The sequence below is a fragment of the Otolemur garnettii genome, unplaced genomic scaffold (assembly GCF_000181295.1).
Source record: "Otolemur garnettii isolate 467f Iridium unplaced genomic scaffold, OtoGar3 scaffold00188, whole genome shotgun sequence".
NCBI classification, from domain to species: domain Eukaryota; kingdom Metazoa; phylum Chordata; class Mammalia; order Primates; family Galagidae; genus Otolemur; species Otolemur garnettii.
The window spans coordinates 1,063,210-1,068,465 of record NW_003852583.1 but is presented as its reverse complement, the minus strand read 5'-3'; positions in this window follow the sequence as shown (position 1 = coordinate 1,068,465).

Here is a 5,256-nt window from a genome sequence, read left to right as displayed (position 1 = left end):
TCCTTGGAACGGGCACCTCACTGGGACGGTAGGAAGCAGCCGCTGTGCCCGCGGGCTCCTGGGAAGAACCTTAGGGAAACTCACTCCTCCCCCTTCCATCCTGTGGCCTTGCCTCTTGTTTACACGTGTGGGTGCAGCCCCCGCCCCCTGAGCTGTTCAGGGCCCCTCATCACAGCATTCAGGGGCCTCTTTTCTTGGGAGCTCAGACCTGCTTTTCTTCAGAGTAAGCGTTTCCCGCCTTTGCTTAGACACCCTCTGTTCTTGCCTTTCTGGATCCCTAACTGTACCGTGGTGCTGACACGTTTTCCGTCTGTCTCCCTGGCTCATACACACCACAGACTGAGCAGAAACCACGTTCTAATCCCCGCCTGCTGAGCGCACAGTGGGCCCTTCGTAAATCTGTGAGGACTGTAGGAAGAATGCATAGGAACGAAGTTTAAAAAGTAGGAGCGATTAGAAAGTCATTAAAACTCTTACATAGAGGGAATTCAAAGAGAAATTCTGAATTGTGAAGGTAAGCTCACACTCAAGAAGGACGCGTAAGCTCCACCCCCTAAAAAGTCTCAAAGTATTTGTGGCTAAAACGGCCACAGAGTTTAATAAATAGATTGAAAGAGATAGCTTGAGCACGCACATGTACCTGTTTCAGATTCCGCGCACTAATTGCCTCAGTGAATTGTCTGCAGCAGTCACTACTGTGGCCTCCCAGGGGCGAGCTTCTGCTTCCCTCATCTGTTCTATCTTTAGTGACTGGAATTTTTCTGTAAGGAAGTTTTCTTTTTTATTATCCACTTATCTACCCCTTTTACTCGTTTGTGACCCGCATGGATTTCTGGGGACTTACGTGTGCTCCATTCTTGACCTTATGACACAATATGATCCTTTATTTTGCTACTCAACCTTGTTCCAGGCTTGACCACTGGGAAGCCCTTTAGATGAATTTCTGAGACTTCGCACATGCCTTCTTTTTCTGAGTACTCACAAATCATTCTGTGCTTTTTGTCCTAGCCTTTGAATCAACAATTTTTTCAAAGACCCTCAATTTCTTTTAACTGGAGAGTAGTATTTAGGAAAGGTCGGGGTCCTGGGTTCTTGTTGGCACCAGGCCTCAGCGTCTGCATGCCGTCTTGGTGCACACAGCCCCACGTGTGCACAGTCCGGACTCATTTCTGCACCTTTCCCTCTGTGTGTGTTTGTGTGTGCTTTGTGACCCCACACATGAGCTCATCCTGATGACTTCCACACCAGCCACCACCCCAAAGGAACTTTGTGAATTTCAGTCATTCAGCTTGCCTGGCCTCCCTCTTCTCCTGTGGCTTCTGCCCTAGAACAAGACATGCACCCACCTAGTTTAGGAGTCTAAACAAGCAAATTACATAAAATTTTCATTTATCCAAGAATGTGCAAGAACTTTGGGCATTCAGTTTGGTTGCTAAATGCATCAGTTGAGATCAGCCTCAGGCTCTTCAGATTCCTTGTTAGGCTAACCAACAGCAGCTCTCATCTGGCTTGAAGTGAGGCGCCAGGAGCACCTCCAGGAACCAATCCACTTGCCGTGGGCGCATCCCCAAGCTTAATCAGGAATTGTCCCTTTTTGTCTTTTTTCTTCCTTCTGCCTTTAGTAAATGCTAAAATTGCATGCAGTTTTATCCACGTAAATACTGTTTGGAGAGAAGTCAATTGTACAGCCTCCGTGACTGATGGCTTATAAAATCTTTGTGAATGCTTTGTGCAGGTTTATGTTATCAATAGTCTGCATACGGCTCACTTTGTATAATGTTAATCTGCCATATATATATATATATAGATATATAATTTCTCTGTTATAATGTTAGAAATAAAGCAAGAATGAAAATAAAGCAAAGACAGTGAGCAAAACAGAAGCTCACTCTGTACTGACGGGGCTCACAGTCTCCCGGGCAGAGATATTTAGCAGAGGACAGACAAGACTTAGAGAGGGTGGTTTGTGGACCTGACCTTGACTTGGCATTCTGTGATCCTGGGACGTCATCAAACTCCCAGGACTTCTGGCCCCTGTGTGGGTTTGGCCTGCCCAGACCGGGGGGCTGCCACCTGCACAGGGAGCAGAACTCTACCCACGCAGGGCGGTGGCTGAGCTCATTCAGGTTTGCTTTCATCAGAACTATCTGGCTGCTAATTTATTTCATTTAAAAGGTGGTGAAAATGGTGGATTTGACTTATTTTCCTCCCTAGCTGGGGGAATCAAGATAGGCAGGATGCAGCGTCCCTGTTCCCTGATCCTGCCTTGCTTCATCCACTTCCACGCCGCCACAACCGCTGGCAGGCCCCCTTCGCTCCTGGGCCTCGTCTGCGGCAGTAAATATTTGTCAGATGCAGCGCGAGCCTACCTGTGCTTCAGAGGAACAGGAGTCCCGTCAATTTGCTGGTTCCTTTGTGTGCGTCATTCTTGCCCAATTGCTCCGTAACATCTGACATTTCCCTCCCTCCCTCTCTCTCTGCCTCTCTTTTATAAAGGATTGAGTTGTGTTTTATCCCTAATCCTTTCAAAACACTGTGTACCTCTCTAAACGATGGCACCCCCTGACAAGGCGAGGGAGATGAGAAGGCTGGAAACCACATCAGAAGGGGCTGCTAAATCTGTTGTGACAGCAGGGAAGGAGTGTGAGGGGCTCCTTCACTCAGGTCTGAAAGCACCTTTGTTGCATTTCTCAGAGAGGAGGAAAGAGGGCGGAGACCTGGGGATGCCGAGCCCTTCCCCTCCTCCCGTCCATCACATTAGCAGTGAATCAGAAAAAAAAGATGAAGGAAAATCTGAAGGCAAAGGCATGCGTAAGAAGCATTTGCATAGTTCTAAATATCAAAACTGCCTCGATCCTGCACTGCGCTGCGGTGATTACTGGGAGGCCAGGTGACTAATTTGTGCCTGGAGGAACCAGCTAAGGTCACCAGAATTGGACCCCTGACTTCCATCTTGGCTGCAGGTTTCTTGTTGCTGTTTTGAATAGTGAATGTGCTTTAAGAAAAGATATATTCAGGGATCTTTTTTGCTTGCCTGCTTAGTAAGGTGCTCATTTGCATCAGGTTGTCAAGAGTTATGACATTTAACGTTATTAATGTCACTTCCATTATTCCACCGAATCTCAGCTGCCTTCACCTACAAAATGTAAATGTTTCTGACTACATGACCATAACTAGAGACCCCAAGGAAAGGGAGGAAAGGAACACAGGTCTCCGTGCGGCGGGGAGGCCACCGTGCCAGCTCCTGGTGTCACTCACTGCCATGAGTTTGGAAATGTATTCACTCAAATGTCAGAAGTATTACAGACACACACACACACACACACACACGTGCCATGAACACACACACAGTTATTTTTAATACTGAAATTCAGTGCAGCTTAACAAACACTCAGAGCCATCTCTTTTCTAAGAAACTGTGTCTCAATTTAAAAAGATTTACTTCAGTGACCCCAGAGCTGGATGAAAGAGGATCAGAAAGTTGAAGACGGAAAAGGCAAATCTTAGGGGCAGGCGGGCCCATCATTTTCTAAAGAGTTTCGTGCATTGAGAGTTATTCATTCACTGAATTCTAAAATGGCTTTTATATAGCTTATCCACAGAAATTAATTGACACATAAATAAATTTGCAAAATAATCACATCTTCAAAAATCCTGGTTCCTATTATTATCACTTGGGAAAGGGAAATATCTTTTAATATGTTATATTTCATATTCGAATTACCTTAAAGTTCAAAAGAAGAAGATTTAGGTAATACCAAATAATTTAAAACTATATTTAATTAAACCTAAAATTTAATTCCGAAATGAAAATAGTCTTTATATATAATTTTTTTTATTTTTATTACAAAAAAATTTCGAAAATACAGAAAAAACCCAAAGGCGACACAATAATTAAGGTCAATTCAATAATTAATATTCTGTGATCATTTTATATTTACTTTTTTAACTTTTCCTATTTATGTATCTAAATCTATTTTTAACTTTATGTCTCTGATAGATGTAGATGTAAGAATCTCTAGATAGATGCGTAATAGAAGCACATAAACGTTTTGCTGAGCCACACACACCCACGTACACCTAACAAACCATCACACACCAGATTCAATTAACAAGGACTCGCTCATGCTCATTTATCATGGACCATTTGCATGTTTTCTCTATTTGTTTTCCAAACCATTTTACAACTGGTTTTATCAAACTCAGATTCACATTTGTGCACTGAGTTACTAAATTTGAAATAGCCTCTTCCTCCTCAAAGTCTGATGTTTTTTTCACAATAATGTCCATTTTTGAGACAGAGTCTCATGGTCGCAGTGCCATGGTGATAATGACTTTTTTTTTACCGTTTTCTTTTTTAAATTTTTCTTATTAAGTCATACTTTTGAAGGGCGCAGCGATTACGCCTTAGTGCCCACATTCTGTTCTCTTGTCTCTTCACGTTCTAGCACCTACTTTTCTGTGAAGTGGGGGTTGGGGCTGGACCAAGGTCATGAAGTTAGCAAGAACACTTCCTCTGTGAAGTTTCATGCTGGACATTCGTTTTTATTTTCGAGGGTAAGTAATAGATGATATAATACATGTGACATTTTGATACAAGTGTAAAATGTATAATGATCTAATCAGGACTATTGGAGGATCCATCACCTCAAATACCAATGCTTGTGGTTGGGGGCATTCCAGGTGTGTTCCTCTGGTTATTTTAAATATATGCAGAATGAGCTGTAGTTCCCTGTAGCCGCCATACTGTGCGACTGAGCACTAGATCCTACTTCTATGTAACTGTACCTTTGTATCCGTTAACTCCCTCTATCCTTCCTTCCCAAAAACCCCTTCCAAGCCTCTGTAACCATCCTTCTCTCTGTACCAGCGTGAGCTCAACATGATTTCAGCTTCCACGTGTGGGTGAGAGCGTGCAGTATCTGTCTTTCTTTCTTTGGCTTATTTCCCGTAACATAAAGTCCTTCAGTATCATCTATGTTGATGCAAATGACAGGATTTCATTCCTTGTGATAGCTTAATATATTTTTTATTTAGATATTTTCTTTGCTCTATTGACAAAAGGAACTTGAAATGTGAGAGGATGTATACATCTTTGAACGTATAAGTAAATGTTATGTTTGCCTAAAGATTAGAGTTGACCTTTGAACAGCATGGGGGTCAGAGGTGTCACCCCCTGTGAAGTTGAAAATTCATGTATAACTCTTGACCCTCCTAAATCTTAACTACCAATAGCTGACTCCACTGTGTATATGT